The 11,852-nt window shown below is 41.9% G+C and overlaps 1 protein-coding gene across 1 annotated transcript in view; it reads left to right on the top strand.

The window, feature by feature from the left end:
* The first annotated feature begins 2,504 nt into the window (after window positions 1-2,504).
* acp2 (acid phosphatase 2, lysosomal) overlaps window positions 2,505-11,852 on the top strand; it is an 84,178-nt gene continuing 74,830 nt past the window's right edge. The window contains exons 1-2 of the mRNA XM_046382891.1: window positions 2,505-2,600; window positions 7,021-7,103. The gene's annotated coding sequence lies outside the window, so the exon portion shown is untranslated. The remainder of the gene's footprint in view (window positions 2,601-7,020; window positions 7,104-11,852) is intronic.

Genomic DNA, 11,852 nt, shown 5'->3' with positions numbered 1-11,852 from the left:
GATTTATTCTTTTAAAGCTGCTATATGTAAGACTTGTGACTCACTGTCACCTCTTGAGAAAATTAAAAAAAATTAAAACTTTTAAAATAAAACTGGTAAAACATAGCTCCTTTAAGAGTTTGTAGGTAATCAGTTAATTGCTTCAGTGATGACTGTAAAGTCCTTGATGCTGTGTTGCTGTTATTAAAGTGGAACTATGAGCCATTTGACAGTGCCACCAACAAAAGGGGTGCAGTGATTATTTTGTAGTGTGAGACCAATCTCCTCCATCTACCTTGAGGCCAAAGAGCTCAGTGATTGATTTCGAGACGACTTAATTTTTGTACCGGAAGGAAACTCAAATTATTTCAACATTAACAGGTAATTTGCAACCAACAATTATCTGGAGAAGTCATGGTTGTAGAGGGGATTGACGACTAAATGTGCACACACACACATATTTAAAGTCACTCACACTTTCACGCACAAATCTTTAACCACAGTAACGGCAACTAGGCTGTGATTCACAAGAGCTACTTGACTCACAGAGGGAAATGAGCTTTGTTTTTAAATGCAATCTGCTGCTTGGTTCTTCTTGTCTCTCCACAACAAACAAATCTTCTTTCACTGATTATAATCAATGTGTGTGGGTGATATGGGTTTTTAAGTGTTTGCACCTGTTAATTTCTCCGTCCACCCCAGTTAATCAGGTAGCAGACAGCACCAGCTCGCCCTGGGCGACACACTTCACGTTGTCCTGTGTACCTTCACACTCCTGTGTGGGAGGAACACATTGATTTGAAACAGCAATTATATGCACATGTTTGTGCTCGTTAGTTGTTGTCGTTATGTATCATATGTGTGGTATGACGTCAAGCACAGCAACTTTTCACTTCATTTTACTTTTTCTCCTGAGGACCTGCTTGAAAATAATAGTTGTAATTGCCCCTGACTAATGCCATTTGATTGGTTTCTAATGGCATTTGATTGGTTTGAGCCTAAATATAACATTTCAACCAAAAACTTCAAGAGATTTCCATCCACTAAACCAGTGATGGTTATTCAGAACGGGCAGCACGGTGGTGCAGTGGTTAGCACTGTCGCCTCATAGCAAGAGGGTTCCAGGTTCGAATACCAAAAACATGCACGTTAGGTTAATTGGCTACTCTAAATTGCCCCTAGGTGTGAGTGTGAGAGTGTGTGGTTGTTTGTCTTTGGGTGTTGGCCCTGCAATTGACTGGCGACCAGTCCAGGGTGAACCCCGCCTCTCGCCCGTAGTCAACTGGGATAGGCTCCAGCTCCCCCGCGACCCTGACGGATAAGCGGTATAGAACATGGATGGATGGATGGGTTAATCAGAACTGCTTCAGGCACTCACACCAGCTTCCTTTTCATTCTCACATCATTCAACTAAACTTCAGCTGGAAGTCTAACATCAACGTGGATTTGAAATACACTTCAGATTTGACAGCAACGAATGGCCTTTGACCAGTGAACTTTTCAAAGAGACCGCTGACTTAAACCATGACTTTTAAGCTCAAAGCAGGCGTAAACAGGCGTGGCGAGCTTAGTGAGAAGTGGTCTTGTTTTAAATTTGTGACAAGCTGTGTGTGATTTAAAACTGACAGACATTTTGTATTTATTGTATCCTCAGCTATGCCAGTGACAGGACACGACATAGTTCAACATTTTGGGAAATGCTCTCATTCACTCAGTACCCCTCAGCCAATCAGCTCCTCTCCTTTCCCTGCCTCGTTCGCCTCACCTGTGTGTCTCCACCCATCTCCCCACCCGCACATCATCCCCTTGTTAGCTTAGTTTGTATTTTAGCCCAGTTTGAGTTCAGTTCTTTCTCGAGTGGTCTGCTGTGTTTGCCTTTTCCTGTGGTTCTGTTTTTGCCATTTTTGATAAATTAGTTCAACTCTTCATCGTGTCTCTGGGTCCAAATGTTCCACTCAGCCTGGGAGAATCAGGGTACAGCTAGCAGCCTGTTAGCTTAGCTTAGCCTTGAAACAAAGGTAACAAAATTCTTCTACCAGAACCTCTGAAGCTCATAATTAACATGTTAGCTTGTGAATGTGATGTCTTTTTAATTTTTCCAGTCTTTTAAAATGCTTTTAACAAGAATTTCCATTCTGTGGTAATTATTTGTGCGTACATTTACTGAAGACCGCTAGTTTACATTTTAGAGCTAGAGCAGAGTGGCTATGTGTTTGCTTAGCTTTAAACTATTTATATTATTACTGTTTATATAGTCTTTGTTATTGTGACCTGAAAACAGTGTCCTGTGTCAGGCAGTTAGCTTGCAGAATGAAACCTTGTGGGGTGTAGGTGGGAAATACTGGCGTCCTGTATTAGCCAGTCAGCAACAGGGCTAATTAAGCTACTTAGCTTAGACATTAAATACCAATAGAAAGGTGATATGAACCTGTACACTTGTAGAATAGTTAATGAGAAAACCTGCGTGGCCATATGATGTACTGACTAATGTGTTAAATGTTTTTTACAGATGACCAGTTGCTCCAGCACGACCCAGGATTTCACCACGAGCGAGAGTTAAGATGCTGGATAGCTTCTGGGAAATAAAAGGAAATTTGTCAAGAATACAGACAAAACTTTGGGTGAGTGAACTTTAAAAAATAAAAACTACCTAATACTGCATCCTGCATGCTGAAAATGAAATTAAATGTCACACAGCAAAATCATCACCTTAACAAATGAGGTACACAGTGTTATTTCTGTCTGCCAGTCAGTCTAACTCCTTGTGACAGGCCAGTGGGCTTTTTCCTCAAAGGAAGTTTTAATCCACACCCACCTGCAGTATGGACCCTGTGTTGCACTGGGACTGTACAAAAGGCTCCTCATTTTTATTCAGCTATCTCTGTGAGCACTTTCCTCTAAAGAGCAAGGAGATAATATCTGAAGAGCGAGACGATGTCTTCAGAAGGTGTTGGGGTGCCAAACCAGCCACGTCTGGGTAATTACCGGGTCAGCTGCTGTTGCATAGTCCCTGAGTTTGGAGCACGCTGGCCTGGCTGTGACACCTCAGACGTGTCTCCATTATGCCTGCTTTCCTCAGGCAGAGAGGCAGAGGAGAGTGGACGTTTTTTCCGCTGAAGCTGAGGATGTGTGGTTAATACAAGACTCATACTTAGTCGATGTACCCTGGACATTTTGGACCCGTTTCAGACCTACAGTCAGACAACACCAGAGAGAGAGAGAGAAGAGAAGAAGTGACAAATATGTGAAATCATTGCACACCTTGAAGCGACCACATTCACATAATTGAATGTCTCTGCTCTTGGAAGGCTTCACCTGCACAGGATCTCAAATTATGTTATGGAGCCAGGATGTGCAGCCTGCAGTCACTTATAGCTCAGCTGTATGGCCCACTGTTATGAATGATTCATGCAGTGAAATTCTTCAAGAAAAATAAGAAATAAAAGTACAGGCAAGATGTGTAAAGAAGCATGAAGAGATTTGCAGAGAGTGATATCTGCTAAATGTCTGGTGCAGTTCGCAACATCTCACAAGCCATCTGGCAATTGTGACTTTTTACAGATTCTTGGACACGGGGGGGGGGGGGGGTGACTTTATGTCCTCCCTGCATTACTCACTTCACATAGTCAGTTTACTGCATGGAGATTCAGTTGGACCAGTTTGCCTCAGCAGGCTGTGCCAACAATCCAAAAGAGAATCCAGCTGGCCAGATTACATTAAATCAGTTCATGCAGTGTGTGCCTTTAACTGCTATGAAATGAAAAAACTTCCAAGAATTCATACATTCAGACAAGCAATCATTCAGTGTGCCCACTGGGATTTAACCTCGGCCTATAGTTCTCATAATTTCTGCTTTAAACGCTTGTCCTCTGCAAAATGGGTCAATTAAAAAGGCACAGCAAAGAAAATTAATGCAACCGCAGCTTCCTTTATGTTGAGACGCTGACCATATGCAACATTAAAGACAAACTGATAGTGACTTTAAAATGTTATTTGCTGCAGCGCATGGCACAGAGGAAAACCTGCAGCTACAAACCTGAGACACACGTGAACAGACAGAAACCCATTACCTTCAGCGTGTTTCTCGTCAACATGATCTCAACCTTCTGCATTGATAACGGCACACAACAAACGGCCATGGCCTGAGGCTAATGCATCACATGTTCCTCAGGGCTGAGAACAGCATGTCAACTCGTGATCAGTTTGTTTTTGCTTTTATGGAGTAACTGAAATCATGATTTAAACTGAAAAATATAAGTAGGGTGGGCGGCTTTAATGGCGTATTGAAATTTGAGTTTAACCACCACCAGGTAATCAGTTACTGATGACTGATTATTTTGGCTCTCGTTTTGCTTCCTTGCAATTTCTGCCGGTAAGAAAACACACCTTCCAAATATGCTTCCAAACGCGGTAGTGCACACGGAGAAACTCATATTGTAGCATTAAAAGTTAATGTGGTCCTCCATTTCTAGATTGAAAACACAATGGCTCCAGGAGCTTGTTCGACAAGAGTGCACAAGATAGATGGGAAGTGACATTTGTGTCCAGAGGGCGTGATGTAAGACTGCAGAGTCACCGGACCTCAGTAGTGTTGTGCCTGTGTGTGTGTGTATTATTTTGTGTTACACCTTGCTTCTGCACTTCCCTCAGACAAAAAGGATCATGTAAACACATTATTCTCCTTCTCTCTCCGTGTCAAACTGCCAAACTCCTCAAAGCCACATGAACAGCAGTAACCTCAGCTGTTCTCCCTCAGGCAACAGCAGCAGCAGCAACAAACACTCCATGTCAGGGGTTTCTTGTCACTCCTCCAACTTGCCTCTGCAGTGGGGCCTTTGATGCAGACGAGCCAAGGCGTCGGATGGATGGCATGTTGGGCGATGGTAGCTGAGGTGTCAAATCACTGAAGCGTTTTGGAAGCGCCGGATGCCAGTTTGTTCAAAAAATGAACTGGAGAGGAAAGTGGGCAGCAAGAGGACGAGATGTGGGAGGGATGCTGGCATCTCTGATTCATTTAGAGCGTGTGACAGCAAGAACACGGACCGGGCTTTTTGGTGTTGGTTGGTGCTGGTCTGTTTGGTTTATACACAAGTGCTGTATGTGCACACATATGTTCTTGTGTACGAGAAAAAAAGAGGAGGAATCACGTGTTTTGCTGTATTTCAGTAGCAGTGCTGCTGAACTCTGTGCGTGTTTGAATAGAATAAAAGTGTTTGTCAGTTTGGGTGTGTCAGGAACTCAAGATAAAGGCTATAATTGTAAAATGCAAGTCACCCATCTTGGATTCTTCTTTAACAGGTGCTACTAAAATGTAAATCCATGTTATGGTCACGTTTTCCTTTCAGGTCGGCCTCTGATCTGATCTGATCTTGCATAGCAGAGTAGCACTGACAATGTACTGCTGAGGCTGAAGAGCCCTACAGAACCCAGCTTCCTACTTTGAGCAATCAAGTCCTACATGAACACAAATTCCCAACAGCACCATGAATATAAATCTCCTCAATTTGCTGTGTTGTTGCCCTCAGAGCAAAATTTTAGGAAAATTAATTCCTGTAGAAATTCCACTGAGAATTTCAGAAAGGAATCAGCATTTTTATCAGCGTGTGAGGTTGTAAGACTTGGATAAAGTCGTTACAATGCACAATTTATTTTGCCTTGTGTGGTTTATTTGCATATAAGCTCTACAGCCGCAGCATTTAAAGCTGGAAAACGAATTCGCTCCGCCTCCTTGACCCTGTATGACCAGAAGACACCAGCAGAAAATGGTGAAATGATTGCGCCCTGTGGAGAAAAATACACCTATAGCAAAGTTCATGATTCATCCCCTATCAAGTGTTTTTAACAGTTTTGGGGTCAATTTGTGCTATGTCAGTGGACATGGACATAAATACCCAGAAAGCCTGATGAAGAAAATTTCGGCACTGAAGACACAAACAGGAATTTCTTATTATTTTTTTTGGTATAACAAGAGTTCAGAGTTCTGAGAAGTCTTTTCCTGGACTCCTTTAAAAATGTCTATCAGCCTGCACAGTAAAAAGAGCCCATGAGACGGGGAAATGTCAGATCAGTTGACGTGGTTCAAGAGGGAAAAAAAGAAGGGGGAAGAATGAGTAGGAGATGAGCTCTGCTGTGGGAGACTGCATGAAATGGCACAGAGAGGAAATTGCAGTCAAACCACTTTAACAGCCAGAGCTGCCACTGGAATCATTGGCTTCACTGAAAACTGAAAATGTTTTAACCTGTGGTGAAGACAAACTTAGTTGAACCAACAGGTTTTTGTGTCTGGAGAGTGAGGACATTGTGTACTGTTATGGAGCCAGGATGTGCTTTGAACTTTCCTGTATACCTATACTGTTTTATTGAATTTATTTGCCTGTAACATTTCGTTCTGCCCTTTATAGACATTTTAATGTGAAGGTACAACACACTGTGTATATGTATGCTATTATTCACACCGCAGACCATCCTGTCTTCTAAAGGTCATCCATAGATTTACATTTAACCGTCTCTAAATCAAAATATTGCCATGAAACTGTTGGGTTAATTTTTTTCCTTTGGATTTGGGGATGAAAAATCCATATAACCTGCGAAAGAGCGCTGCCCTGATCCAAAATGTATCCATCAGAGGTCCTGTCCCAGTTGGCACGATAACGATTAATATCCTTTATTTATAGTGCACATTTCAAACAGGAAACTGATGTTACTTGCCTGACTCTCAGTGAAAGACTCTGCCAGCAATACTGCTCTGTGTCACCATCAAAGAGCCTAACGAAGCCGTCAGCAGATGTCTCGCTCGGCATCAATTTGATGTTAATGTGAGAAGAGGGGATGACGTTTAACTCCACAGTTTTGTTCTGAGTAGATTAACAAAGTGTCGTCTCCCCCACAAAAAACTTCCCTCAACAGCCAGTTGTTACCTGATGGATAAGCGAGGTCGAACAGATTCTTACTGATTTTTAAATGAATGATAGACAATCATGAATCTGTTTAATAAGCGACTGTTTCACTTGTTTTTGACGCATTCATTGGGCTTCTTTTTAGGAGAATAAAAGAGCACAAGGTCACACAAGGTCTACTCCTCCTTTCTGCCCTGGTGTCATCATGCTGCTGCTGCTGCTTTTCTGGTAAGTAACGTGTTTTTAACTTTCCCTGGGCAGCTGACTTGTGCCGTCTGCTTTGTGAGGAGCGTTGAAGCCTGGCTGCCAGTTTGTGTGCACGATGCAGCTCAGTCTGGACATTTGTTTGACTTCAGTGCACCACCGTGTACAAAAATATGGCTTCATATATTTGAGAGCATCCAAGAGCAACATCCCAGTCACAGCTTCACATCAGTACAGTCAGAGGTTTTGCTGCTACAGGCTGACTTTGGTTTTTAAATGTTTAAATGGACAATACTGATCTAAGTGATATTTGTAAGTGAGTAACTTTTTCTGTACTTGTACTACTGGTACTCTTTATTTACCTGGTTTCTAGGTTTCTAGCTGGTATCTACCGCCCCCAAGTGGTGTGTGTGTGTATTTTTAAAATCATATTTAACCATTAGCCAAAAAGGAAATTCGCCTACTATTAATTACTTTCGTGTCAGGTGCAGTGACTGACAAAATACATTATGCTCATATTGATCATATTGTTTCCCGTTCAGGGGGCACTCACTTTCTATTAGGCGGTTCTACAAAAAGCTTGAGAATATACAAATACAAAACATTTGCAGTAAATGAAACATCTTTCATCAAGTTGATGATGCCAAAAGTGAGAAACCGGAGAAAATAAACCCGTTTAGCGCCTGATGGAAAGTAAACAGGATCAGAGAGCGAGTGGAAACGAGACGTGTGGTGTGAATCGGCATACAGCAGCTGTTCATCTCCATGAGGACATCCATCGTGGCGTGAATTCTGGGATATGATGCTATACTGCCCTCTGCTGGCCAACATGAGAAACTGAATTGTCAGTAAAGACGCAGTGTTCAGTATTAAAAATCTATATTCAATACCGTAGATAATTATGAAATAAGTGATCACGTCAGTAAATTATTTTACATATATCAATGAAAGAATATTTTTTTTAAATAATTTGAGATGTTATTAAACAACAAGATGCTGCAGCAGAGCAGTCTGAGGAGGATCGAGCTCAAGAAGAAGAAGAATCACTTTATTAGTAGTATATATATTTTTACATACACACACTGGATTCGTCTTCTGCATTTGACTCATCCAAAGTTGAACACACACATGCAACACCCAGCAAATTACATGCAGTGAAACACACACAGGAGCAGTGGGCAGCATCAAGCGCCCGGGGAGCATATTGGGGGTTAAGTGCCTTGCTCAAGGGCACATCAGCCCTCGAAATCGATCCGGTGACCCTCCGATCGCAAGCCGCTTCTCCAACCGCTAGGCCACGGCTGCCTCCCTTCCAGGAGTGAAACCTGCCAAAGAGAGCAATGATGCTTCGAAGAACCAACCAACCTGCAGCCAACAGCTGAGAGGGCTCAGAAATGCATACATACACAAATACATACAGACTCCCTTCAGCAGGCTCAGAGGACTGAGAAAGAGATTGTCATGGAAACCAGGACGAGAGTCCAGTATGAAGATGACGTTGGACAAAAAGTCCGAAAAGAAAAAGAGACGCTGGCTCGTCAGGTTGTTCACTTGACTGGTGGCAGCGTGAAGAAGGACTGCAGAACTTGTTTTCCCCACGCTTGCTTGGGTTTCCTCCGGTAGCTCGGGTTTCCCAGGCCATCGCAAAACAACCATCTGTTGTTAACCATCGTGTCCGAGGGAGCTTCCTGCGTGGAGGCTGCATGTCTTCCCTGTGTTTGTTTTCCCCAGCCGTCAAAAAACAAGCACAAACAAATGTTATGTTTCAGTTCTGTAGAAATTATATATATTTCCTGTGGTTGTAACTGTCAGTGTATCACTTATATACTGGAACAATAATTTTTACTTTACTTTCTTTTTACCAAACTTTTCAGTTTGGTAAAAACTTTTTCATCTGTTTTTGAAACAAAAGCTGCTCAACGGTTGCTAACATTGTTGTATATGAATGAGGATAAATTGAATAAATTACTTTATTTAATTTAATTTATTGAATTCTCATTTATACACAGCTTTTAGTCACTCCTCTCAGTTCCAAGTTCCCGCCCATACACCCTCCTGAACCAATCACAAGCCGTGCTCAGATGTCAATCATGACCTCCCCGCTGTTAACATGGAGGAGGTGCGCTTTATAGCCTATACTTCAGCCTGCCACAAGGGGGCGATCAAAATGCTTTTGCTCCATTGCATCCAATAAAATTCTAAAAGTAAATTATGACATAGCATTTTGTTGAGTTGAGTTTTGATAAATACTTAAATTATTTCCCACATTGCTGGTTCATCTCTATATTTTACACATTTTATTGATATGAGTACTCAGTAATGCATTTTTCATTGATTTAATATTCCATAGCAACATAATTTAATGTCAAAGACACTCATTGAAAAAACACAAACACCAGTAATGTTTAACATAATTTATATTTATTTTCTTTTGAACAAAATGTTAATAAATGTATTTGTTTTACGTCCAAAAAAGATCATGACTCGTGGGACGCATTTTATAAATAATTTCATCCAAGTCTTTTGTAGAAAAAAAAGAAAGAAAATTAGCAAACTAAAGCATCTCTAGTATGACAATATGACAACTTTATCATAATTTTTTCTCTATATTTGAACCCTTTTCTCAATTCAAGCTTCATTTTTTTTGTATATTTTACTTTTAAGACCTCTTAATCTCATCTTTTTAACATCCAACTTAGTCCTACTCATCAACTCACACCACTGCTTTAGACAACAGAAAAATGCGGCAAAAATCTCAAAAACAGACAAAAAACCAAGTAGGCGAACAGAATACACAGTGAGATTTCCAACAGTGAGGGGAGAGGGGGGGAGGTCTGGGAAGGGGCGGGGTGGGGGATGCACTTTAGGATCCCACATCCTCAGAACATATTTACAACAGAAAGGACAAGGGGGTTGGTGGTGGTGATGGTGTTCAGGGAGGTGGGCTTTTAGCTTAGGTTGGGGTTCATCTGCATAGATCCACAGGACTCAGATCATGAACAGCTAGAGATAGAAGGTATGGAGCGCAAAGTGTGGGCCTGTTACATCCGCTGCTGTCTTCAAGGGAATGTAGCTCTCGTCATCACAGTTTGGCAATGAAAACAAACGAACAAAACAACACGTCACACGAGAATATCAAGTTAAAAGGGGATCGGAGGGTAAACTGGAGGAGGAGGAGGAGGAGGGGGAGTTAAAGTCTATGAACTGCATCTTGAAAATCCAGGGGCAACTATAGACTAGACTTCCATGTGACATCTCACTCTGGTGATGAGTGCAAGAAGAGCCAACTGATGGTTGTTAAGTGTTGTGATGAGAGGTGAGGTCAAGCTCTTAATGGGGAAGGGGGTCAGGGGCAGGGGAGGGTGGGGGCACTGATACCACATTTTCATAGCCAAGAACAATTTGGAGGTGAAGTTAAAACTCCAGTCTGTCTTTAACTGATCATTAGCAGCCACCAGGATGGAGGGCAAAGAAGAAATGCGTCATGAAAAACATTTAGCATCCATAAATATGTTTTTGGTATATTACTAGTTCCTCACGGTATCAGATTTTAAATTGGGATAAATCTCTCTCTCTGTCTAATCTCTGTGCATTTCCAGCTAAAAAGGGGTAGTTTAAACTCTTCTTAATCCCTGCGTGACCTGTCCCTCATGTCAGTGTGCACTTTGCTGACAGCAGCCACGCAAAAACAACAACAACAACAATAACAACAACAACAACAAAAATCTGGATGGATCAGCCCTTGAAAACTCCTCACACTCCTCACATGCTGACACTAACACAGCCCTTTGCTAGTCTGTGAAAGATAGCAGTTGATCAGCTCATCTAAGGGTATTTATGAGTCGACGGATTGATTGATTGATTGATTGACTGACTGACTGGCTGGCTGGCTGGCTGGCTGGTCACTTGCATTGACTCAGAAAAGCTGAGCCAACAATAGTGAAGATACCACAAAGTAGGACACTACTACTGGCTGTTATTTTTCTATATTGCTCCGTTGCCAGTGTCTGCCTCACGCAGCAGAGAGGCACTCAAAGATCTGGGGCCTCATTTATCAAACCAAGCGTGGAACAACTGCTAAATGTGAGAGTAGAAAGTGTCTAGAAGGACAACAAAACTGGTTCTGTTAGTGCACATGCAAGCTCATATCCATACACACCATCAGAACGCCATACACGGTCACCCAAATCCCTGAAAGTCATATGAGCATTAATGCTTTAAGTGTGTGTTCCCGCAGTGTTGCCGGTCTTATTTTAAATTCTTATTAATTTTCTCTGTTTGAGCAGCTAATTTCTCATATTGGAAATAACCATTAGGAGCAAAAAGGTGATCAGATCCACTTTGAAGATTGAGGAGATGATCACTGATTGGAACCACTTTTTATTTTTAGAAAAAGTTGAAATGAAACTCTAAAATCTGCTCGCTCTCTGTGCGTTTACAGGAGGTGTGTCTGGCCTGTGCACTGTGGTGATGATCGCAGTTAATCAGCACCCGTGGCTCTGCTCTTTAATTTAAAGCAACCTGTTTGTGTTCTGTTTTCAATCACAACTGCAGTGAGCAATCTCTCCGCTGCTCTACCGTGTTTCAGTGCAGCCTCGTTCACGATTTAGCTGTTTTCATTTACACACCTTTCTGCATCTGTTGTCAGGCGTCGTAAGTAGTAAGAAATTGGTTCACGCCTTGTAAATGCCACCTTAATCAGAAGTAAATATGGTTAAGAGGGGCAGAGGCCAACAGTCCTGTGGCTCCCATGTTTATCTTGTTTCCAGTTTT

The sequence above is a fragment of the Scatophagus argus genome, chromosome 24 (genome assembly GCF_020382885.2).
Source record: "Scatophagus argus isolate fScaArg1 chromosome 24, fScaArg1.pri, whole genome shotgun sequence".
In the NCBI taxonomy this organism is placed as follows: domain Eukaryota; kingdom Metazoa; phylum Chordata; class Actinopteri; family Scatophagidae; genus Scatophagus; species Scatophagus argus.
The sequence above is the reverse complement of the archived record's forward strand: the minus strand, read 5'-3'. Positions and strand labels throughout refer to the sequence as shown.